Raw genomic sequence first — 26,580 nt, 5'->3', positions numbered from 1 at the left:
ATGATGTGTGATATTTTTAGTATACTATTAATTTTCATTTAGTAATTTTGTTAAGAATTTATGCATGAATGTTCAGAAGGGATATTGTAATGTAATTTTCTTTTTCTTGTAGTGTCTTTGGCTTCAGTATCAGGGTAATACAACATCATAGAATGAGTTAGAAAGAGTTTCCTCTTCAGTTTTGGGGGAAGAGCTTGTGAAGGAGTGCCATTAATTCTTTAATATTTGTTAGAATTAGGGCTGGGGATGTAGCTCAGTGGTATAGCATTGGTCTAGCTCGTACAAGTATCCTGGGTTCAATCCCTAACACTAAAAAAAATATTGCTTATAAAACCCAGGTTCTTAAAAGTCCACTTTTTGGGCATGGTTATTGATATACACCTGTAGCCCTAGCACTTGGGAGGCTGAGGCAGGAGAATTGCTTGAGCCCAGGAGTTTATGACCAGCCAGTTTGTCTCAAAAAGAAAAATAAATTCACCATTGAAGCCATCTGATCCTGGGTTTTTCTTTGTTGAATTTTTTTTTTCTTTCCCTTATCTTTAAATTTTTTTTTCTTTTTTCTTTTTTATGGTACTGAGGATTGAACACAGAGACACTCTGAGTTACATCTCTAGGCATTTTAAAAAATTTTGTTTTGAGACAGGGTCTTGCTAAATTGCCTAGTCTCATCTTTAACTTGTGATCTCTTGTATCAGCCACCCAAGTAGCTAGGATTATAAGCGTGTGCCACCAAACCTAGTGGAAGGTTTTTGATTTCTAACTCAATCTGCCTACTAGTTACAGGTTGTTCAGACGTGTTATTTATTCATGATTAAGTCTTGGTAGGAAATAAGTTTCTAGAAATCTATCCATTCCTCTAAGTTATTCAGTTTGTTGATGTAAATTGTTTATAGTAGTCTGTTAAGATCCCTCTTACATCTGTGGTGTCAGTTGTAATGTTTCTTCTTTATTTCTGATTTTATTTGTTTAAGTCTTATCTTTTTCCTGAGTTTGTCTAGCTGTAGATTTGCTAATTTTTTTTATCTTTTCAAAAAGTCAACTCTCAGTTTTATTGATTTTTCCATTGTTTTTCTATTTTGTTTATTTCTGCTTTCATCTTTGTTACTTCCTTCTTCTAACTTTGGGCTTAGTTTATTGTTCTTTATCGAATTGTGTGAGGTTCAAAGTCAGGTGAAGTATTTGAGATTTTTAAGATGTAGGCAATTCTCAGTATAAACTTCCCTCTTAGGAATGCTTGTGTTGCTTTCCATAAGTTTTGTATGTTGTATTTTTATTTTTGTCTAAAGCTATTTTCTAGTTTCTTTTTTGATTTCTTCTTGGAGCCAATAGTGGTTCAAGAGTGTGTTGTTTAATTTCCACATATTTGTGAATTTTCCAGTTTTCCTTCTTCTATTGATTTCTAGTTCCATTCTACTGTGGTCAGAAATGAGACTTGGTACAATTTCAGTCTTCCTAAATTTGTTAAGACCTAACATATGACCTATTTTGGAGAAAGATCTTAGAAAAATGTTCACTCTGCTGTTTTTGTGTAGAATGTTCTATATGCTGTTTGATCCATTTGGCCTGTGGTTTTTATTTAAGTCTCTTCATTATTGATCTATAGCTAAATGTTCTATCCATTTTTGGATGTGGGGTATTGAAGTTTTCTAATGTCATCATATTGTTGTCTATTTTTCTCACTAATTTGATCAGTGTTTGCTTTATGTATTTAGGTGTTTTCATGTTGGGTACATCTGTATTTATAATTGTTATATGTTCCTGGTGTAATGATCCTTTTATTATAATAAAAAATCTAAAATATTTTGTGACAGTTTTGTCTAAAACAAGTATAATCACCTGCTGCCTTTTGGTTTTGCCTGGAATATATTTTTTTTATCTGTTTACTTTCAGACCATGTGTATCCTTAAATTCAAGTCAAGTTCCCGGTATATGGAATATAGTTATTTTTTAATCCATTTCAGCCAGTCTATCTTTGGATTGAGAAGTTTAATTTATTTATATTTAAAGTTATTGGTGTATTATATATATCATATATTTAAGTTTAATATACTTACATTTAAATTATTAATAGGAATGGATTTTGCTATTGCCATTTTTCTGTTTTTTGGTTCTAGTTTTTCTAACTTTTCCTCTTTTATAGTCTTTCTTTGTGTTTTGCTGATTTTTTACATTGATATGCTTTGATACTATTCACTTTCTTTTGTGAAATTTCTAGGTTTTTTTTTTCTTGTAGTTTCTTTCCGGCTCACATAAAATATCTAATAGTTATAATAGTCCATTTTAAGTTGATAAAAACTTCAACTGCACAGAAAAGTTCATTAGCTTCCTCCACTGCACTTTATATTATTATTGTCACAATTTGCATCTATTCATACTGGATAGCTTTTCACATATTTTTTTTGTTCTAGTTATTTTTAATGCTTTTGTGTTTTGATTTTTTATGCTAGAATTAAAAGTGATTTGTCCAAAATCATTATAGTAGCAATATTATGTGTCTATGTATTTCTCTTTACTAAGGAGTTTCATACTTTCTTATGCTATTGTGTTGCTGTTCAGCATTCTTTCATTTTTAAAGAACTCCCTGAGGGTTTCTTCTAAGGCAGGTCTTGTGGTAATGGACTCTTTCTGTTTCTGTTTGTTTGAGAAAGTATCTCTCATTTTTCAAGGGCAATTTTGCCTGGTATAGACTTCTTGGTTGGCAGTTATTTTTTTTTCCTTTGGGTACTTTTGAACATATATTTTCACTCCTTTCTGAGCTCAGTAACTCTTATAAAATGTAATTATTTTGTTATCAGCTTGTCTGCTTTTTTTTTTTTTTCTGTAACTGTGGTTTTGTTATGTTTTTTTGGTGGGAGGTACCAGGCACTCGACCACAGAGTCACATCTTCAGCCCTATTTTGTATTTTACTTAGAGACAGGGTCTCACTGAATTGCTTAGCTGGCTTTGGGAGGCTGGCTTTGAACTCGCAATCCTCCTGTCTCAGCCTCCTGAGCTGGTGGGATTACAGGTGTGCACCATCACAGCTGGCTAATAGTGTGTGTGTGTGTGTGTGTGTGTGTGTTTTATGTTTGAGATCTCTCATTGATTCTTTTTCTATTACAGCCTGACGATTATTGTTTCTTGGATATTATAGACCTTCCCTTATTCCTTTGAGGGTTTAGATTTTACATAAGTCTTGCTATGACTACACTTTTCCTCTGTAAGTACTTTTATTGTTGTTCTATTTCTTTCGTGACATTGGCTTTACTCAAATGCTTGCTGAATGTTGACTGTGCTCATGGTTGTAACTGAGAGGCTACATTAGACTTTTTAGTTTCTGCTTGTGCTGCTTGCTTGGAAATAGAGTGGGATGGGAAGGAGCAGGGACAGGTCAGGGAGGGCAGCTTGGGACAGGGCATGGCAGAAGCTAATCTTGTGGACATGGGAGCTCCAGTTTCTGGTATGCATGGAGCACTGCCTTGTCTCTCTGACCCAAGCCCACACCCACTGTGCAACCTGCAGGGCCACACCTAGTGCCTCTGACTGGCTTATCTATGTATATGGGTTTTGTGTTTACGTGGGCAGGGATTGGTTTATAGAGATAAAACACATGGCATTTTGTTGTTATTTATTTGTTTTTGGCACTAGAGGTGGAACCCAGGGATGCTTAACCACAGAGTCACATCCTCAGCCTTTTTATTTTTTATTTTGAGACAAGGTCTCTCTCAGTTGCCTAGGGCTTTGCTAAGTTGCTAAGGTTGGCTTTGAACTTGTGATCCTCCTGCCTCAGCCTTCCTGGCTGCTAGTGTGCCCAGCCTGGTAGCTCTTCTTGGTAGTTCTGCCTTTGGGCTGCCTGGGTCCCTCTAGCTCTCAGATCCTCCCTACTCTGGGTTTAGGGCCGTCCCATCCACAGTTTGGACTTTGCTTTTTTCCTTAAGTCCAGCCCTATCTTCATTGCTTCAGCATTTTAACCTTAGAAAATTCTCCATGGTTTCTGTCCCACCAAGGAAACCCTTCATGATTTTGAGTTGCAGATTTAAAAAAATCTTTTTTCTTTCCTTTGTTGGGGATTTATCTTATTTATAGTCCACCATCTGTGAATCTCAAGCTTGCAGAGAGCTTAGGGCTAGATATATAGATTTTGGAGTCATTTGAATAATAAATGAAAACTTGAAGCATGGGGGGCATAAAGATATTCAGAGTCTGTACATAGAGGAAAGAATTTAGGAAACTATAAAATGAGGAATCAATGGGGAGGAGTAATTGGAGGTGGCCAGAGGCTCAGAAAAGGGAAGAGGAGAGGAAGGGTAAAGACTACAGAGAGGTGAAAGATCAGGCCTGAGAGAAGATCAGAGGGCAATGCCTGAGGCAGCTGTGGCTTTTGAGAACTCCCTTGCTGGAGGGGTGAAGCTGAAGCCAGATGGGCATTAATTAGGGGTGAGTTGAGAGAGCTGAGGCAGGCAATGAGTGTCCTTTTAGTCTAGTAGTGAAAGTAGTAGTGAAGGGGAGAGTTGGGAGACACCAGCCAGGAGGGAGTCTCCGTCAGCCCTTGAAAAATTCCCCCATTGACTGAGGCTTCCTGACACCCACATGTAAGGAGCTTCCCTCTTTTCATAAGAAGCAGATGGATTAACAGACACAATTATTATTCGTATTTTAATGTGTATAGCAAGAGTTGTATTAGAAATACTTGTAATAGGTGAAATTCCCTGTTATAAACCCATCTTTGTTTAGAAGCCATCTTTGTTTGCTTTTTAGTTTTCTTTTCACAAATAAGCAACATTTTTTCATTGAATGACACAAGAAATGTGCCGTGTCACTTTTTTTTTTTTGTTAAGGCAAGGAATCTTTTATTTTTATTTTTATTTATTTATTTTTTTACCTTTTACTTTTATTTATTTATTTTTTTGGTGCTGGGGATTGAACCCAGGGCACTTAACCACTGAGCCACATCGCCAGCCCTTTTTTTATATTTTATTTACAGACAGGATCTCACTAAGTTGCTTAGGGCCTTGCTAAGTTGCTGATACTGGCCTTATCCTCCTGCCTTAGCCTCCCCATCTGCTGGGATTACAAGTGCACACCATGGTGCCTACTGGTATCACATTTTTTCCCCCTAGAGAAAGTAATAAAATGTATAGAAACTACTTCTGAACTTGGAACAGATGTATGCTGCTGCTTGGAGCTTGGCCATCCTCCCCAGAAAAAAATTCTTCTTTCCTTACTCTGGAGAGCCACCAAGCTCTGGAAACCACAACTGCCTACACTAGCAGAAAAATCCAAGTTTTCTGTGAGAGACTCAGGGATTAGTCTCTCAGGGATATGCCATGTTGGCATATGGTCAAAAGCAATAGGGTTAATAGTTTGGCACCATGAGTGGAACTAAGGGGTGTATTAACCCTGTGACTGGATTCTGTTTAGTTGGGTCCTGACACTTTTATCTATTATTGTCATATAGGTAGATTATGGAAATGAAGGCAAGACAGGGTATGAGAAGGGGGTGAGTATAGTGGGCATTTGTTGTTCTTTTTTTCTAAACAAATTTATTAAGATATATTGATATACGATAAACTTCACATTTAAAGGGTACAATTTGATAAGTTTTGACCTATGTATATACCATCACACTATAAAAATAATTAATATGTCCATTATATTGAAGAGTTTCCTTGTGCCTTCAGCAATTTTTCTCTCACCTACCCCTATTCCTAGGCAATAATGAATCTACTTTGTGTCTCTATAGGGAAGCTTGCATTTTCTAAAATTTTATGTAAATGAATGCATGCAGTATGTACTCTTTTTACCTTTTCTTATTTTCCTCAACATTATTATTTTGAGATTTACTTAGGATGTGTGTATCAATAGTTCATTCCTTTTCATTTCAGAATAGAATTTCATTATATGGATATGCTACAATTTGTGTATCCTTTCATCTGTTGATAGATATTTTGAATTATTTTCAGTTTTTGACATTATAATTAAATCTGTGATGAACATCTGTGTACAAATTACTGTATGGACATATCCTCTCATTTCTCTTGGGTAAATACCTCTCAGTGGAGTGGCTAGATCCTGTGATACATGTTTTAACATTTTAAGAAACAATCAAGCTATTTCCCAAGGTGATTGTTTCATTTTACATTCTCACCAGCCATGTAAAAGGGTTCCAGATACTCCAAGTCTTCACAAAATATTGGGTACAGTTGGTTTCTTTAAGATGCTCTAGGTGCACAGTGGCATCTCACTGAGCTGATCATATGCACTTTGAGTGGAGTTCTTTTAATTCAGGATTTCATGAACATAACAAAAGCCCTGAGTTGAGAATTATTCTGCCCATACAAGTGTCCTAAGAAGAAATGGTTAAAAATAGTTATGTACAGAAATAATAGATGACCTCTGGCATCTATCTTTTATCTTTCCCTTTCTGACTCTGGTCACATCTGAAGCTAGATGGGCCAAAGAGAAATACATTTGCTTGATTGTGTGTTCAGCTCTAATTTTTCTGTTCCCGGGTTACAGTGCCCTCTCTTTTGCCTCCTGTGTGCTCTAGGGATGCCTCCGTTCCCTATGGGGCACAGGAGTCGGAATGAACCTTATGCTGCATTCAGATTCTTGAAATTGTAAATAGAATTTGAACATTTATTAAACATTTGGAATTAAGGATAATTATTATGAACTAATTTTCTTTTCTGCTGGGCAGTGATTCCTAACTTCTTCTGGGTCATGGATTCTTTAGAGAATCTGACAAACTAAGGAGGGGGAAAGGATAGGTGCATCTAGGACAAAAGGACATGTGGATCCAGTGCTCGCTGACACTATTGGACAGATTTGTGCAATGCTGGGAAATGAGGAGTGGTCTTCCTCCCTCCTCTTCTTCTTCCTCTCCTTCTCCTTCTCCATTTTTCATCTTCCTCCTTCTTCCTTTTTCCTTCCTCCTCCCTCCTTCTCTTCCTACCTCCTTCTCCTCCTCCTCCTCTTATTTAACATGTGGGTGGTAAGGTCTGCTATGCATGTCAAGAGAAATGCTGGAAAACCTAGTGGGAACCTGTTGGTCAAATCCTGCAGAAGTCCTCCCTGCCCTGGACTTTAGGTTACACAAGCCACTGGATCTCATTGTTTGAGGTGATGTGGGTTGAGATTTGTACAAGCGGCTGAAATCACCTTCATGAGTCCCGGGGTGAGTCAGATTTTGCTTCCTCTGAGAGAGCCAGGAGAATGTATGGGGGAGATTTTGGGAGAGAAAGGAGTTGATGGTGAAGGTCCTCGAGTCCTGGGAGTCACCGCAGGAGTGGACTGAAGGTCTTGGTGGGTGTGGGGACTCTAGGAGGGTTAGGTAAAAATGACCATCTCTCCCACCCTGTTCAACTGCCTGGGGTGGAGGCATGCCCAGCTCTCTTTAGGACCTTCACCCAGAAGTGAAGAGCCCCTTGTTGCATTTCCCTTTGCCAATGACACAATGCTCTGTGTTGGCACAGGGCTGGCCGTAGGACTTCTCCCTGGGCAGCCATGTCTGAGCACACAGGAATCCCCCAGCTTCTCTTCCTTTTCCCAATTTGACAGTATTACTCTCCCAATCCCTTATTACCTGCAGGGCTTGGCTTTGACTAGAGTGGACATTCTCAGTGGATCATTGCTAAAGGGACAGCAGAGGTCAACCATTCTCTCCCATCATAACAATCTGATCTTCTAGCAGGTGGCCACTGGTCTCCTATCCCCTGCTTTTCTCTGGAGGTGGAGAATTCCCACCTTTCTGGGCACATCCATTCTGTCTTCTCTTCCTCCATGATCATCTCCCTCAAACACCCCAGGATGACATTTCTTGGCTTCTAAATCTCTGGCAGTTTCCCCATAACATAACCCCCACGTGTTAAGGCTCCCCATGCTCTGGCCCTTTCTTTCCTGTCTCTATCACTCCACACATTGCAATCAAGCCTTATCAATTCCCTTGTCATGGGAGTTGAAGGAGTAAAGGTGAGCACCTGACATTGCAGTGATGAGGCACCCTTGGAACGAATGGTGCAGGTTTTGTTGAGATGGACCACTGAGTGGTCCATTCCTGGACCAAGGGCTGCCCTGGAGCCACTGAGAGGCAAGGGGGCTAGGTCTAAGGGAAAAAATGGGGAACAGCATTTTGGGCAGGAGAACCAGCATGTGCAAAGGCCCAGAAACAGGTTTATGGTTCATTTGGGTAAAGGCAGATGATTATGCCCTCTAAACTCTAGAACAGAGTATGAGTTTGTGGGAATAAAGGAGGAGGTGAGACAGAGGGGAAATAAAGCCTATGAAGGGATTTGGAAGTGTGCTCTGTTCTACAGTGATGGGCAGTGTGGTTGCAAGCAGGGAGCAACCTGACGGCATTGACATTCTTCAGAGATGGCCCCAGGGCCTGTGCCGGAGGGAAGACCAGTTAGGAGATTTGTTCTTTCCAGATAGGTGACAAAGGCCTGCCTCTGTTCCATCAGCTGTAGGAGGAAGGGAGGTTAGAGAGGCAATTCCCGCACTGTGGAAGGTGAGGACTAGTAATTTCTACAGAGAGTACATGGTTAGGTGGTGGGAATGGCAGAAAATGTGAGATGGAGACAGAGTAGGGAGATTGCTGAGCCTCATCCTCCAAGCTCCACAATCCCACCCCACATACTCTCCAGCCCCCTAGATAGGTCATTGTTCTCTGAACACACCTTGTTCAAGCCTTGGCTAATGGTCCTTTCTTCCTGAAAAGACCTCACCACCTATCCTTCTCCACATTGGTAAATAATAATTATGATTCATAGTAAAAATAATAGCTAAGACAAATTTTTGAGCCCTCACTATAAATTCAGTTATGAAATTGATTTCTCTGTAGGTGCTATGGTTTGGATATGTTTCCCCAAAGTTTATGCATTGGAGAGTCCCCCCCCCCTCCCGCCAAAAAAAAAAAATCATGTGGTAATAGCATTTGGAGGTAGTTGGATTAGATGAGGTCATGAGGGTGTGTCCCTGTGATGATATCATGACTTTAAGAGAGGAAAGAGACCTGAGCCAGCCACAAGTACTATGTGATATCCGTGCCATGTTATAATGCAGTAAGAAGGTCCTCACCAGATGCTGAGCAGACACCAGAACCCCATTCTTGAACTTTTCAACCTCCAGAACTGTGAGCTAAAAAACTTCTATCCTTTATTCATTACCCAGTAGGTGGTATTCAGTTACAGCAATAGAAAAAAAAATCTGGCAGTAGGTAGTTAGTGCCTACAACAAACTTGAGATAGACATTATCACAATTGTCAAATGAAGAAATTGAAGCCCAGAGGTGTTAGGTTGCCATTGGGTACCCAGATAGTAAATGGCAGAGCTAGGATTTCAACCCACTTCTCACTGTGGCCCAGCTTGAGCTCTTAAAAGCTATTTTTAGAGGGGCACAGGCTTAGCTCCATGGTCTATCCTTGCTGTTCCTCGGGGCACCCACAGTTCTTGATTCTTGGCCTTGGGCTCTGATTTTGGCCATGCTAGGACTAGGGAAGGGGGCTCAGTTCCTTCTTGTCTCTGGAGAAAGACACCCTCCCCATTCTCAAAGGTCCTGAGTCTACCTATCACGTGGAGGAGAGGGCAGGTGACCTTTCCTGTTTTTCCGAGAGCGCTTCTTTCCTTGGCTTCCTACATGCCTGGCTACTCTCTTAGTCTCTTGCATTATCTTCTAATTCTTTACCCTTAGTATTTATTGGTGGTTCTTAGCACTCTTAACACATGATCCTGTCTTAATGACTGCTGATATCTAGCAATTCCCCTCTTTATCTCGGTCCTGGGCCTCTTTCATAAGCACCAGCTATGTATATCCACTTATCTACTTGACATCTAAACTTAAACAGTCAGATAGCAATTCTGACTTTGTTATCGTCTTCCACGGTCCCACTCTTCTTTGTTTTTCTTATCGCAAACTGGCCTATAACTTGGCCTCCCCAGAGCTGAATCCAGAAATCCTGGGTGTCCTCCTTGACCTGTCATCCTGGGACCCCCAACTCCTCCTGACCAATTCACAGCTACAAACTGTATTGATTTTCTTTTTAAAAAATATCTCTTGAATCTCCAATCCCTCCCTACTATCATGCTAAGGTCAACTACCTTGGCTTTCTGATACCTAGTTTTTAAAATTTTTATTTATTTTTTATTTTTTATGGTCCTAACAGTAACTATAGACGTCTTTCTAAAGTGGAGAATGGCTTAGACCCCTGTAGCGTGGACTCTGAGGCAAGACTCTCTGGGTTCATGTTTCAGCATTTTCACTTTCCACCTAAGCAATCTTGGGAAAATTACTTTTTCTAAGTTTCCTCATCTGTAAAATGGGGAGAATAGTAATAATAATTTTACAATCTCTTATTAAAACCCCTTGGGATCACATATGTTTTAGAATTCAGAAATTTCGTATTTCAAAAAAGGCAGTACTTTGCATGTGTCATAAATTTCTTGACATCCCCAGTGAGATCTGAGGCAATATCCTGTAATCAAACAGTATTTCTGAAGTGAAGCATGAATATTCACATTATGTGGGGGTAAACAAAGATAGAAATAGCCTCATGTCAGTTCAGCTCAAATTCTGCTGCCAAATAAGTTATAAAAATCTTTAGGTTTGCAGAGTTTTGCATGGTGGAATTGAGGGTATGGATTGTGGACCTACTTCATGAGGCTTGTAGGAAGAGTAAATGAATAAAACATGCTTGTAATTTTATAAAGTTCTCTGAAAAATGTTTGATGCACAGTAAGATGATTTAAGTCTTGGTTAGGATGGGTGTTTAGAACCTTTTGAGGATCCCCTGGTCCCTGGTGGAGTCCTGCCTCCTTGGAAGACCCTACATGCTACCCCTTCTGCTGAGAGCCAGTTTCATCCCTTTCTTTCAGCTCCTCAGTTGTGCTCTCTGACTCGTTATGCTCTGGCTTCCACAGAGCCTTTCCCCCCTGATTGGACCACTGCCCACCATGCTCTATTTCCTTGTTGAATTCCAGAAAGCTCTCCCTGCTCCAGGTCTGGCTTCTCAGAGTATGGCCACTATAATCCTCCCTGGGCCACACTGCAAGTGCTGGTTGATTTGCTTGGTTTTCCACGGGCCTCTCACCTCTGTGTGAAGGAACCCTGAGATCTTTCTCCCCCTGGTAACTGGCTCACAGTATGTTCCCAGTTTGTATTTATTGGGGAAATCAATAAAGTACGTGCACTGATATTTATTGAGTATCTACACATACCGGGTATAGTGCTAAGCCCGGTGCACGATCATTCCACACAGGATGGTGAGCTCCTGACCCCTCAGCAGTTCCTACCTGTCAGTCTCCCATAGCTGCTGTTGGGTCACCTCCTTGCCTCTTGAAGATTTTGGCTCATATCTCACTGTTTTCCCTACCAGCTCAGGCCCTTTCCATGTCCTGGGCCAGCCCCAGCCCCATGTTGGCTTCCCCAGCCCCCTCCTGTCCAGCTGTTGGCTCACTTCCATCTCCTTAGACACTAAACTCCAAACCCTGCTGTGACCCTACACCCTTGTTCTTCCCTCATGAAGACCCTCACCACTTTCCATGAAATGTCATTCTTCTATCCGTTGGTGCCCTGCAGCACCCACCTTCCACTCTCTGCAAAGCTCTTCATGCTGATTTTGTCTGCATTTAAAAAAAAATTTAGTTGTAGATGGACACAATACCTTTATTTTATTTATTTTTATACGATGCTGAGGATCGAACCCAGGGACTCATACATGCTAGGCAAGAGCTCTAACCCCAGCCACAACCCCAGCCCCCGCACTGTTTTTTTTTTTTTAAAGACTCAGTGCCATGCTTGTAAAAATCTAGTCATTTCATATTAAAATCTAGATTTATGTCTTCCCTTGGGAGGGAAATATCAGATTGAACTGAAGGTCTGCATTCCTGCCAGAGATCAGGTGGCCTGAGTCTCCAGTTAGCCTGATTCCAACCACTGCCTGCTTTTCTCATCTCTGGTACTTGATGGCCTGAAGGCATCTGAGTACGTGACCTCTGTCTTGGGCTGACAACTTTTCAAGGCAGGCAAAAATTGCTTACATTGGTCACCTCAGAATTTTCTTAGTCATAAAATAGTATGGATAACGATGGCTATAGTTTATTAAGGGTTTACTATGCAATGGGCACTTTATGTAGAGCGTGGCTCTCTATCACTCTAAGGGATGCATATTATAATTCCTTTTTATTTTTAGATGGGAAAACCAGGGCTTGCAAAGGGTAAGTAATTTACTTACTGACACATAGCTGGCAAATAGCAAGAATTTGTGGGAGCATGTGCAAAGATTGCTCAAAGTACCAGAGAATTTGGATCTTTGTGCATATATTCCAGACAGGAAGGAGCACAGCTCCTGAGAGGGCGCTTGACATTTTTGACAGCCATACCCACCTTTCACAGATAACCAAATCCTTCTTATGGTATAATAGACATGCTGGAAGAATTTTGAAGAGCAATATCTGGTATATAAAACTCTCTAATGATCTGACTGAGTAGAATTGGGAATGGGGGTGAGTGGTTATAGGACCAGAATGATGCTCTAAGGAGGCCAAGAAGCAAAAAGGAAGAGACACAGCCCCAGAGGGAAAGGCAGAAGGGTGGGCAGAGACGCTGGGTTGAGAGACAGAAGAATAGCAGCCTGTGTCTTCTGCATTTGCTTCCTGGGGCAGGATGGTCAGGGCTTTTGGGGCTATCTAAGACAGTGACATCTCTTGTGTAGGAATTTTAGGGGGGCATCTGTGATGCCTCAGACTCTGAGATAGAAGGGCTATTAGTTGTGGCTTTGGGGACAGACATTCCTGCTGCCAATGTCTCCTTTTTCTTGGGTTCCTACCTGGCTTCCCCGGGGCTTGTACCTCCCTCCCTTCTACCTCTGAAACAAACACTCCCCATACCCAGGTGGCTGCTTCGGCTTCTCTTGGGTGTGACACAAGGAGGCCCATCTGCCTGAGGCTTGATTCTGGGCATCTGGGACTCATCTTTTGTCTCCATCTCTCTTGGTGACAGGTGAGATGGAGACTCAGGGTCTTTCTAGACTGGGCGGCACCCAGGCAGCCAGACAGAGGAGCAGTCTGCCTTCCTGGACTTCTGTGAAGGCCTTTTTCATAGGTAGAAGGCGAGCCGTGTCCTCTGACACTTTCTCTCTCACAATTCTGGCCAGCATAGGATGATATTTTAGAGGGTTAAGAGAAGAAAAACAGGATCTGATAACATAAATACCATTTGGGGTTTAGCAATTAGCATAGGAGGGAAATGCGTCAGCACACCTAGAAGTGTCTCCTTTGGAAATACTACCATGGGACAGTACTCTTCCTTGCTACATTTTCTATCAAGTTCCAGGTTTTCTACAAGAAGGAACAGGGTTACTTTTCTAAGACAAACACATTTATCCTTTTTGCAAAGTATTCTGAGTTAGGGGTGTAGCTTAGTGGTAGAGTGCTTGTCTAGCAGGCATGAGGTCCTGGGTTTGATCCCCAGCACTGAAAAAAAAAAGTTATATCTGAAAACTTGCAATTGATAATAAAAATGTGGATGTGTAGTTAAAAGTTTACTGTGCTACTTTCTGGAATATCACCTGAGCCTTCAAATATGAAATAACACACTCCCCAGAGTCTCCCTGTCCTTCTTGCCCTCTTTATTCTTCTTCACGATATTGTTCACAACCTGTTATAATTTGTGCTTATTGAATTGTCCCTTGTCTTTTCTTTGTCTACCACTAGCATGTCACTAGCATAGGAACAAGGGCTCTGCCTTGTTTATTCCCAGCCTGGAGCAGGCCTGGCAGTGAGAAGGCCCAGCTCAATGTATATTTTTTTGAATGAATGAATTTTCTGCTTGTTAGCAATTTCAGTTTTACTCGTAACACATTTCTGAGCTATTCATGCAATGAACTGTTATTGCTTACAGATCAGAAGAAAAAACAGAAACGACATAATGGAGAGATATCTCAGTTGTAGCAATTGTGAATGAACTTCTTTTGTAATGTAGTGAGCATTCTTTTAAGTCTCAAAAATACACAAGAAACTGCTGGCAGGTCACTGTTGAGCTGGGTGAGAGGACAGATGTGTAGGAGAAAGATTCCTCGAACAGAGCCACTATTCGTCTGCAGTCCTCAAAGGTAAACAGGATGGACCTGTGTAAATCTGCAGCCCCAGAAGGCAGGCTGGGGAGCCCATGTGCTCTCTGTCTCTCCCTCTTGCCTGACTGTCCATCTTTTGGTTTTGGGTCAGGAGGTAGGAGATATATTTGCCAACAGGCTTCCTGAAAGCCTCTCTGATTTAGACTTCCAGATCCTCGTGAGGGTGGGCATCAGAGGGAGGGTACCAGGCTTGGCCCTTGCTCCTTGGGAGGACAAGCTGGGGCTGGTCTGGATTCAGTTATTGAGGCATCTTGTTCTCCACCCTTTGGAGCCTGCTCCTCCAGGGTGAGTCCACTAAGCCTTTGCTTGCTCCCTGTTCCTTCCCTCCTCCCTTTGTCTAAGTAAACCATTGTCCACACAGTGTATTTTCTATGCCTGGGAATACTACCTCTTTAAGTGACACTCAGGGTTATCTTCAAACCTTGGCTTATGTTGTCTGCCATCCTGGTAAACATCTCGGTCCTTTGTGAAGCTTTCTGATCTCTGATAACAGCGTTTCTGATCACAGACTCTCTCAGAGTGTAACAACTTCACTGAGTGGGGGGTTTACTTAGTGACCCTTTCTCTGTGCCTACCATCAGCACCTCCTTTCTTTCTGCCTCTCCAGACTTCCAAACATTGTGTTGTTTCTTTTCACACAAGCAGGCTCACATCAGTAGAAGCGGTGGCCTCCCAACTGCACCAAGGGACACATATTTCTATTTACAGATGCTCCTCAACTTGTAATGGGGGTTATGCTTCAATAAAACCATCATAAATTGAAAATGTCTTAAGTCAAAAATGCATTTAAGCCGGGCATAGTGGTGCATGCCTGTAATCCCAGCTGCTAGGGAGGCTGAGGCAGGAGGATTGCGAGTTCCAAGCCAGCCTCAGCAAAAGCGAGGTGCTAAGCAACTCAGTGAGACCCTGTCTTTAAATAAAATACAAAATAGGGCTGGGGATGTGGCTCAGTGGTCAAGTGTCCCTGAGTTCAATCCCCAGTACCAAAAAAAAAATGCATTTAATATGTTTAACCTGCTAGCTTAGCAACATTATTATCCACTGTAGAGCACTGGTTATTTTCTCCCTGTGATTGTGTGGCTGACTGAAGCTGTGGCTTGCTGCTGCTACTCATGAGAGAGTGTGGCACTGCATGTCACCAGCCCAGGAAAAGATCCAAATTCAGAATTCCAAGTATGGTTTCTTTCTTTCTTTTTTTTTTTTAATAGATGTGTGTGTGTGTGTGTGTGTGTGTGTCCGTGTCTGTGTGTGTATATATGTATATTTAGCTATTGATGGACCTTTATTTTATTCATTTATTTATATGCAGTGCTGAGAATTGAACCCAGTGCCTCACAGATGTGAGGCAAGTGCTCTACCACTGAGCCACAACCCCAGTCCCCCAAGTATGGTTTCTACTGACTCTGTCTGACTGTCACACCATCATAAAGTTGAAGAATCCTCTGTTGAAGCATTGTAAGTTGAGAACTGTCCAAAGTTTTCTTTAGCTCTATTTCCTTTCATCTCCTTTGTGTGTTAGTTGTGTCCCCCTCTTCATTTTGATGAAGTCCAAAGGCCTTCTGGAAATTTCTGTGATCTCTGGGAACTGGCAAACTCCAAGTTCCTGCAAATTGGGTACCACTAAGATTTACATCCACATTTCATAGTGATTCTTCCCCTTCTGCTCCCACTGACTCTAGGATGGCCTCTTTTTGGTTTTCCCTCAGAATCATTCACACATAATGTTTATTTGAGAAGTGGACTTTAGTGAAAAGGTTGAATGTTTTCACATTGCAGCTGGGCAGTCAATTTTAGCACGAAGTTATTAGACATCTCTGCTTCTAAGTAGGCTGGAAACTCTCCCTGTTCCCTCTCCCCAGGCTCAGGCCTCTGCTAGGTGACTTGTTTCCCTCCCTTTCCCTAGACAAGGTGAAGCCACCTCTTCCCACCTCTCCCAGGACCGAAGTAGATAAAGTCACTTTCATATTTTAAGCAATTTACCTTGAAAAAACCCCCAAAAGTTGAAAAAAAAAATGAAGGCATTGGAAATCCTCACAATAATAAGAGAGCAAATGTGGGCCATCATTGCAGACGCTCCCTCTCACAGGACCACAGGACACATGCCAGCCTTAGCACAACCGCCTGCAGCCTTTCCTACCCAAAAGACCTAGCCTTGTGTCTGCTCTCAGTCTTCTTTGCTTTAAATGGATCTTGGATGTGCAGAAGTTGAAAAATGATGACCCTCATTTGTGACATACTCTCATCGTTGGTCCTTGATTGTTCTATTTGCCTATTTGTAGAGTCATGTGTCTGCCTCTGGTCCATGGCATTATCAACAACTTTAACTGTGGGGAGCCACTCTGAATGACCCACGCCTTCCAGCCCTGAAGCAAGAGGCTCTGACCAATCACTACATTTCAAGGTGACTTGGACATTGTCCCAGCTCCAGAAGTAGAAGGCGTGTCTTCAGATGTAGTTGTCACCCCTGAGGTTGAACTATACTCACCTAGTCTTTTGTAATCCTGCTCCTTTGCCCTGTTTGGGATGGAATGTTCCATGGAAACTCCCTTTGTGTGTTACCTTCTCTTGCTCTGCCTTTCGGTGTGGCCTTCCTAGATGTCAGTCAATCAGCAGACATCGCTAAGCTAGACTCAACCCTCTGAAACCTGACCCCTTGCTCATTTGAATGGCTTTCCCCAAAAAAGAGGGTGCACCACATTCTCATTCTCTCTCTCTCTCTCTCTCTCTCTCTCTCTCTCTCTCTCTCTCTCTCCACTGATCCCTAAGAACAGAGGAGCTGGCACAGGACCCAGAGAAAAAGGTATCTCTGTCTCTTGTGTGATTATCTCATGCAGCCCGGTTCACCTGGAGTGACCTTGAGTGTTAAGTCGTGGAACACTACACTCATCTACCTCTGGGTTCCCACCATATTTCATTCCATGGCCTCCCTTCCTCCCCACTCCTGACAGGTTCATCTTTCTTCATTTTATTTTTATTACTGGCTTACCTCTAAGAAATAGCATTACCTCAAATTTTGGGAGTAGCCAGTTTACTTTTCAAAAGAAACAATATGGAAGGGAAACTTTTCCTACCTGATACCAGAATGGAATAATGCTGCAACAACTTGCCTATCTAACCAATTCAGGGTCATCTCTTCCCACTTATTTCAGTGTCCTCTTCCAGAATGCTAAAGTGACCAGGTGAGAGGGCTTGGATTCCCCTCAGAGAGGCCTGGAAACCAGAAAAATGGAAAGGCTGATAGGGCGATGGCATGGAAAGCCATCCTCAGAGCTCGTAGGGGATGAGGAATATAGCTCCAGAGATGCACAGCCACACTGCTGATCCCAAGGCTCTGTAGTGTCACTCTTCTAGTGCCCATTCTCACAAAGCTCATTACAAGGTCAGGACAGTATAGCTGTGAACAGAAGGATAGTCTTTAAATTAGATAGGTATTTCTGTCCTGTGCATGGCCTCTGCCCTGAGCTTCTTGAGCTTTTTATGGCTGGGACTCCCAGGGAACAGTTGGTACCTGGCCCTTGAGAATTTTATTCAGAAAGACTAGTGACAGTTCCAGAGGCTACAGAGGCCATAGGCAGCAGCCTGAACAGCAGCCTCTAAGCCCAGGTCCAGCAGAAGAAGATGGTGAGGAAGGCCAGGTCCACAGGGTGTCTACCTACCCATCAGGGTTGTCCAGAGAGTGGCATATATAATACCAAGGTCACCTGCAACATCCAGTAGCCAAACATGAACACTATCCAGACCTTGAACACCTAGAGTGGGGCTAGTCAGGGACACAGACCTCGATGGTAAACACCAGAGCCAATGGGAAGACAGGGAGCAACAGCAGGTTATGCACGCAGGTCTCCAAGGCCTTCTGTGTTCCATGGGGCCACCGTTTGGAGCAGCATCACAAACGAGGCCAAGGCTGTGACCACTCACTCCTGTTTCCTGCTCTTCTGGGTCAGCCATGTCTAGCTCCTGAGCTCCACCAGGTCACTACGTAGGAAAAGCCCCAACATGATGGCATGCTGCCTTAAATTGTGGTTCTAGAAAGGCCACCAACAGTCTTCCAAGTTTATAAGGGAAAAATGGTTGAACCCAGGTAGGAAGAAGAACTCCACAAAGATGGAGACAAGAAGTCCCAGCCTTCACCATTTCTTCCACATGTACCTGTTACCAACGCTCCTGGCCTCACTTATCCCTTTAGGTAAGTGGGAGGAAGAGGAGCTGTTTGACCCCAACGGAGGGTTCAGAACACCATCTCTTTATAGTAGAGTAGTAAGTGACCAGCCTGGGAAGCAGATGTCCAGGATAGTGGCATGCTGTCACCAACTGTCTGCTCAGAAGTAGAATCGGAATTGTGAGTGACTATTGCCACAAGGAGCATGTCACCTCTGAACTCTCAGAACAGTCCCAGTTCACATGTCTCTGTTGCCAAATGTGGGTCAGACACAGGGGTCAAGTGGGCCCAGGTCTGTTTTCAGGTGGCTGACAAGGCAGAGCTCCAGGTGAGGGTGATACTTCTGATACTAGTTTGCTCCCTTCCTCAGTTTTGAGCTCTCATTTCTCCATTGAGCTCACACACTAAAAGAAAGCATGAAATACTTGTCACAAAGGAAGTTCTCAGTAGATAGAATTCTCTTCATATACAGACAAAACAATTTAGTAAGCTTCTTATCTATTTTATTCCTAGGGACACTAGGATCAACTAGCCAATGCCATAGTTCTGCATGAATCACACTATTCTGATAATTGTCTTGACTGCTGTCCAATATTGTAGCCAGACCCATCTTGACATTGGCAGTTGAGTGCCACCACTTGGCTCCTGTCACTCTGAGATTCAATTGCTTCCATTACACTTATGTTTCCCAATTCAGTGAGTGCAGCAAGGTCCACTCTACAGAGAAGAGCAATTGCAGAGTTCTTTACAGCTCCCCTCACAAATATCTCACAGTGTTGGTGAAATGTATGTCTTACGGACTCTACAAGTGGGGGTAAGTCTTAAATGACAAATCCCCTCTAACATTTCAATCTCCCTGAGCCTTTTAAATCCCATCTTCTCCATTAAACCAAGTCCTATCCAGCATTTCCAGTTAGCTTACTGTGGGCCACCTTTGATCCATGAGTCAGCTGACCAAACTGTTGGAGCCTTCTCTAACTCCCTATGTCACAACATTAAAGGCAGAATCATCTTAGTGTGCCCATATAAATATATTTGCTCTGATCCAACTTTATGTATCTTTCACTATTATCTATATTCTTTTTTTTTAATTGGCGGGGGGTGCTGGGGATTGAACCCAGGGCCTTGTGCATGTGAGGTAAGCACTCTACCTACTGAGCTATATTCCCCAGCCCTTATTTCACATTCTCAATATCCATTCTCATATGTGTTCCCCAGTGTAAAATTTAAAAACTCAAGTAGTTCTTTTGGGCTATAGCACATTTCCTCTTGGGGTAACTTTGTACCTTATCTTTACCCCAGTCTAGTTGTAGATCTAGAAGTAGAGAGGGATCCTAGGGGTGGATCCTGAGGAGAATCAGCATGACAACTGTCTCAGGAGGGCCATGCATATCCTTAGGCAATGCAGGGTTTATCTCCTTAAATGGAGATAAGCGGGCCTTTTCCAATGTCAGAGAAGACTCATTAAATTTAGGGAATCGATGTCCACAGCCTCATTAGTTCTCTCACACTTTATCATCTCAACTTACATCATCAACTTCTTTTCCAATCAATGCTTTAATTTTAAAAGTAGATACCCTGTGAGGTTAGGAGTTCAACTAGTGTTGTAACTCTGCTAGTTATGGGATGAAATTCTCGGTTTAGTTTTTGGCCTGGAACTACAAGAGATAAAGGTCTCCTTCAGGGCACATGAAAAAGCTCTTAGGTATGTATGTAGCTCTAGAGCTAGGTATTTGGATTCTTGAGCTCATTCTTTTCTTTCACCCCCCCTTCTCAGAGACATCAGGAGCAAATAGCTAATCTCATATTCATTAGTTTTGCGAAAGTGTTTAAAAGTAGCACATATATGGTTTCACAACCCCTTGCTTCTTGAAATGGTTGGTTAGGAGTCTATAGAGGAGATATTTTGCCTATTTCCATTGTTATATCATGCCATGTACTACTACTGTTCTCTTGAATATTGGAAATAGAGTCATCAGTGTCTTTAAATATATAATCAGGTTAGAGATCTAGTTCCTCAAACTCCAGAACCCATACAGGAAACTTTCCTTTTCTGGTCCTTTAGAATCATTCTCAGTATGAAAATCTTTATTAGTCAGCATTCTTCAGAGGAGAAAAATTAACAGGAGGCAAATTAAATATACTGAGAAGTCTCATTATCTGCCACCTGCAAGCTGGGGACTCAGGAAAGCTGGTGGTTTCAGTCTGATTCTAAAGGTCTAAGAACAGAAAAGAACAGAAAGAGGGCTGGAGTTGTAGCTCAGAGGTAAAGCACTTGCCTAGCATGTGTGAGGCACTGGATTTGATTCTCAGTACCACATATAAATAAATAAAGTTTCATTGACAACTAAAAATAAAATAAATTAAAAAAAAAAAATATATATATATATATCAGAAAGATGATGTTGTAAGTTCCATATGAGGGAAAAAGAAGACAACATCCAGCTCAAATAGTCAAGCTGAGAGAAAATTCTTTCTTCACCTTTTTGTTTTAATTGGGTCCTGGGCAGAGTGGATGGTGCCCACCCATATCAGGAAGAACAATCTAGTTTACTCAGTCCACCAACTCAAATGCCAGTATCATCCTCAAGCACCCTCACAGATATGCCCAGAGATCATTTTTAACATCTATCTGGGCACACCATGACCATATAAATTAATCATCTCAAGTCTCATTAGCCTTCATGTTAAATAGATCCTTTTGTAGAAGAGATGTCAGATGCCTCCAGATATATCTGAGCATATCTCCTACCTTTCAGAAACTATTTTATTTTATAGATATAGAAGAGTCAACATTCTGTAGTTGGATTCATACTATATATGCAATTTTTTATTCTTCTTCCTCCTGAACTCATTTAATTTCTCAAAATTCATGACCTATCAAATATAGTTTTCATTTAAATTGCAAATGGCTTTTCATTAAAATTACAAAATATATAATTTTCTGTTCTCAATAGAAAATCCTATTATTATGAGCAAGATTGCAAGGGTCACATATATCCAGGGTACTCGATTACCTTTAGTGCCAACTTTCTCAATTCCAGCTTAATTGTTCATGGTTTGCATCAAGGTGAAATTAATGTAGCTATCTCACACTTTCCATCTGACAATAAAAGTACTTAAAACCTTTCTGGGCCTTTAATAAAATTTATCAGCACACATACATGTTGCTGCAATTCTAATCATCCTAAAAAATTAAGAAAAGCACAAATAATTATACCACTTACTATGTTCCAAGATCCTGCTCTCAGCATTTAGCATATATGCGAACTCATTGAATTCTTCACAACAATTCACATGAACCTTTCCCCAGAAAAGGAAGCAGAAGGCAGTAACCAGCCCAAGGTCATTCACTGGTCAATAGAGACCTCACCCAGGCTGTCTCTCCTAATCCTAGGCAAAGTTTTCATCTGTGAATTTCTGCATCTTTCCCCATCTGTAAGAACATAGCCACAAATGTGGTGACTGTGTTTCAATCATAGTCTGTTCTCTTTTTTCTCTGCTGAAAAATTCCTGAACCTATTTTAGAAGTGAACTTGCACTATGCCTGAACATCTGGTGTCTTCTGGTGCAGGGATGTCCTGGAGCCTGGCAAACCCCCAGAGGTTTTGAATTCAACTTCGGTAGACTCCTTGGGGAGACACTCAGGCACATTCTTTGGGATTCTTGTCCCATAAAACGTCACACAGTCCAGGTTGGGCGCAGTGGGGGTCAGCGTGTAGGCAGCTGGGAGGATTTCATCAGACCTGCACGGTAAGGGTAAGGCTTGTTCTGCCTGTTTGGTGTGCAGTTGTTGTTACTAATCATGAGAGAGAGAGACAATAAACTGGCTCGGAACCCAGCAGAGGAAATAGAGTCTTTTGAGATCCTGGAGAGCTTCATCCCCCAAAGCAGCCTAGTTTAGATGCCAATACTCATGAGATCTGCATGGGTCTGGGGACACTTTTGTGTAGGCAGCAGTGGTAAGGAGGTGCTAATGTTTGGATATATGTTCCCCAAAGGCCCTGTTGTTAAGGGCTTGGTCTCCAGGATGTTGCTATTGGGACATGGATATTTTAGTGTTGTAGGGACAGATGAGGCAAGGCACCCAAGATAGCAGGAAATGGTTTTATTTGGCTGCAGCCAGGTTCAGAGGGCACAGTTTTTGCTGTAATCAATCAGTCTCCCCCGAGTTCAGGTAATTTCAGATTTTTATACCCAGCATGTAAGGTGAGAGGCTCATAAGTTCACAGTCTGTAGAAGTTCACATAAAAGCAGTTTTTTTCTTTCACTATTCTGGGCAACACCTGAGAAGGGGAGAGCGTCTTCTCCCCTTTCTTTCCTCCTCCTGCCATCTGTTATCACGGAGCCCAATTGGTAACTTCTCTTATCTTAGGAATGTAGACATCTCTGTGAAGCCCAGCTCAAGGCCAGAGGCTTTATTTACACATTTCTACAAACTACTATGCTGGATACATGTTTGTGAAAAACTAGTAACAGGGTGCCCAGCACCTGGAGTGCTGATTTCTTCCTGGCCAGTGGCCAAGTAAAACAGGGCAACACGAAAATAGAAAGTTTATCTACATTGAACTCTTTTGCAGAGACTCTTTTGCTGACAGTCCTAAAATCAGCCATGGTGAAGATTTCTGGAGAAGCCCAGTTAAGAGTTTTCCGTGGAGAAAGGGGGTGTCACTATATTAGGAGATAGGGCCTTATGGGAGGTCCTTAGGTCATTGCCCTTGAAGAGGACTATTAGGCTCCAATCTCTTCCTCTTTCCTTCTTGGTTTGTGATGCAAGTTGTTTTTTTCTGCCATACATTCCTGGTATGATGTGCCTCCTTTGCCAGAGGCCCAAAGCAATGGGTCATCCAGTCTTAAACTAGAACTTACAGAACTTGTGAGCCAAAATAAATCCTTTCTCTTTATAGGTTAATGATCTCAGGATTTTGTTATGGCAATGTGAAGCTGACTAATGCAGGGTGCCACTGACTGTCAGATCCTCCTGCACTGAGAAGCAAGCACCTGGTACACAGAGTCTTCCTACTCCGTGTCCTTGGCCCCTGTCCCAGTCACTGGGTCTTGGCTTCACTTTCTTGCTCCTTCTCTATACAATCTCTTCTCTCCATTATAAGCAAGGCCTTCTTGGGACAGACATTGTCTTTGGGTTCTTGACAGCTAGTAAAGTAGACCCACAAACACAAAGAAGCCCCACAATACAGAGCAGGGGTGAAAGGGACAGCAAACAAGGCCCATAGAGATCAAAGAGGGATAGACTCCCAGCTGAAGGAGTTAGGGGAGATCTCAAGAGAAGTGGTATTTGGACTGGGCTTTGAAGGTTTAGATATTGCAAGTGGGGGACTCGGGGGGGGGGGAATCACAAGAGAAGAATGTACAAGAGGAATGGTGGGTGGAGGGGGAAGCCAAACAGACAAGTTGGAACAGTTTGGTGAGGGCTTCTTTCATAGAGGACTGAGGACCCCAAAGCTCAGAGCTGAGAGATGGCCTGGGCAGGGGTTATAACACTTGAGCAGTTCCCAGGGTGACGTCTGGCACTCTTTGTTGGCGATTCTATTTCTCTGTCTTTTTCTAGACATGAGCATCAGGAGGACAGGGGTGTGAGGATTGTCTAATGGTGTAAGGGACCTAGGGTGGAAAGAGAAGACTACAGGTCAAAGTGAAGACGAGATTGGAGGGAGAAGGCATATATGTCATGTCTTTTGGGATTAGGACAATAGCTAATCTGATGCTCAAGCCAGAAACCAGGGCACTACCCAGGCTTCTCTCTTCTTTTACCCATCACAGTCAATAGATCACTGTGTCCAGCAGTTCTACCTCCTGCAGAGCTATTTGGACTTTACCGCACCTTGGTTCTTTCCTGAGCCATGGCAGCATCTTCCTGATACCCCTCACCTCTTCCCACACAGCTGTCAGAGAAGTCTTTCTTGTATTTATTTGTGATTATAATATTTCTATGTTGAACATTCTTCAAATACCCTTTGTCAGCTGCAGGCTGCAATCGGAATTTCTGTGACAAGGTAGACAAGGCTAATATTCCCCTACTCACTAATGTTTATGTTTCATTTCAACTGGATTCTTTGTATTTTTCTAGAATATACTCATTGCCTGGGTATTTAATGTTCTCTGCCTGAAAACTCTCCTCCCACCTTTTCTTCTTGGTAAACTTCTATCCAACACCACTTTATTATCCAGGGAAATAACTTTTATAGTTCAGTTATACTTTGCATAGGTTTGTCATCATCTATATGGAAGGACATTTAATAGGGAGAGGATTCACTGTCCAGCTATAGACACATGGTAAGTTGTCCATTCAGCCTCTCCCACACCTGAACAAGGCAGTGTTATAAGGGCTTTTCCATTTCTCCCAGTGGCTGGACTTCTCAATGGGCAGCCTTTGCTCTGTACAGTCTCTGCTTTGCCCAAAGACAAGGTCTGTCCCAGGAAGTGGCTTGCTCAGAGTAGGGTAAGAGATTGTATAGGGAAGGAGCAAGAAAGCAAAACTGAAATGCAGGAATTGAGACAGGGGCCAAGGATGGGGTGTAGGAATATCAGGTGCTTGCATCTCACTGCAGGAGGATCTGACAGTCACTGGCACCCTGTATTAGTCAGCTTCACATTGCTATAACAAAATGCCCGAGATAATTAACCTAAGACCCTGGAGAGCCTCACTCCAAAGAAAAGCTCAGTTTAGATACTAACAATTATGAGGTAGATACTAATTCTAGCAATTATCTTCAGGTAGATGCTCCTAAAGCCCCGAACTTCTCTGACCCCGAGAGCCTGCCGAGGGCCCACTCTACATCCGAGAGCTCACTCTCACGTGGAAAGATAATGCAGAGGTCTTTCCCCACAAGACAACACCTTCTGTCCTGGCTGCTAGACTTCACAATCCACATCCTTGCATATTTTTACTGGGGATATGCTGGTCCAGTGAAAAAAGAAAGGGACTATACCCCAAAGAGGCTATAAGATCTAGTCAACATATACCCCAATAAAGACTCTGGGCCATCCTCTGCCTTCACTCTTCTTTTGCTCCCTGATCAACCCTGGTCCTTCCCCATGTGTCCTGAGTGGTGTGCTAGGCATTCTGTTTCAGAGGGATCTGTGAGCACAGCCTTTTTCTTCATGACAATCATTTCCACTCCTGTGGAATCATAGCAAGCCTCTGCAACAATCATAACCATACCTGATTAAAACAAATCCCAGGCCAGTTTGTACAACAGATGCTATGCTGGATGAGATTGCCTGTGAATTAGGCATTCCATAGCCTCTGGGTAGCAGTGCTGGCTGAGGCCTTAGGGCTAAGAAAGCCAAACCCATACCTAGAAGAGCTGTCTATTCCTGTGAGCATGCACTGCTGACCTTTTAGGACAGAGGGGCCCAATGTAACTAACTGACCGTTGTTTGGCCTCCTCAGAGAATAGTGCCAGTGCAGGCGAAGATTTGGACTCTGTGCACACAGATTGGGCCTCAGGGCCACAATAGCTAAACTGTCCTTGGTGAGTGTGAATCCATATCGAGCCTCCGTCTCTGTCACCATGGCCACTTTGTTCATCTGCCCATTGTGCTGGCACAAGGGTAGCCACTGATGAAGGCTGGCTGGCCTTAACTGGCTGAGTTGTTATGTCCCTGTGGGGCCTCTTCCGCTCGGGATGCTCTCTTGCACTCCTGGTACTGAGTGCTGCAGCTGGGTACTCCAGCCAGGAGCTGTGAGACAGAGTGGGTGTGACGTTGTTTCATGGAGGAGTGACACCTGCAAATGGAAAAGGGGAAAGCAGGATTGATCAGGGGAAGGATCAGATGGCAATGTATATATGACAATATCTCTGCTGGTCAAATGTGGTGGCCACAGAGCAGAGACTGGACTTGTACCTCTATGTTGTTGGTACAACTGGCTGGGACTTCTTCAAGAATGGAGTGACCTTCACTGCAAAATTGGGTGGGTCATGGTGAAGAAAAAAAGGTGGAGACTGTCTCCTGACCACATTCCTCACAGCAAGTTTTTTCTCTGAAAGGATCAGCAGTGCATCTTCCTTTTTGTGAGGGGCTCAGATGCCTCAAGAATGAGAGCTTGAGTCACCTAAATGGACAACCTCTGAGTCCAGCAGATGGTATCTCCGGGTAGTTTAGGGCTTTTTTTTGTATCAGGGATTGAACCCAGGGGTGCTTAACCACTGAGCCATATTCCCAACCCTTTTTTATTTTTATTTTTATTTTGAGACAAGGTTCTTGCTAAGTTGCAGAGGCTTGCTATCTTCCTTACTGAACCAAGGAAGTTGCTGGAATTATAGGCATGCGCTACCACACCTGGCACA

General features: G+C 42.6%; 1 pseudogene; it reads right to left on the bottom strand.

The window, feature by feature from the left end:
- Positions 1-25,805, bottom strand: part of LOC124105418 (YTH domain-containing family protein 3-like) — a 28,172-nt pseudogene extending 2,367 nt beyond the window's left edge.
- Between the last annotated feature and the right edge of the window lie 775 nt (positions 25,806-26,580).

Source organism: Marmota monax, unplaced genomic scaffold (genome assembly GCF_021218885.2).
Source record: "Marmota monax isolate L192 unplaced genomic scaffold, Marmota_monax_Labrador192_F-V1.1 WCK01_AAM20220418_F8-fsc00100, whole genome shotgun sequence".
Classification (NCBI taxonomy): Eukaryota; Metazoa; Chordata; class Mammalia; order Rodentia; family Sciuridae; genus Marmota; species Marmota monax.
This window is presented reverse-complemented; position numbering and strand designations above follow the sequence as displayed.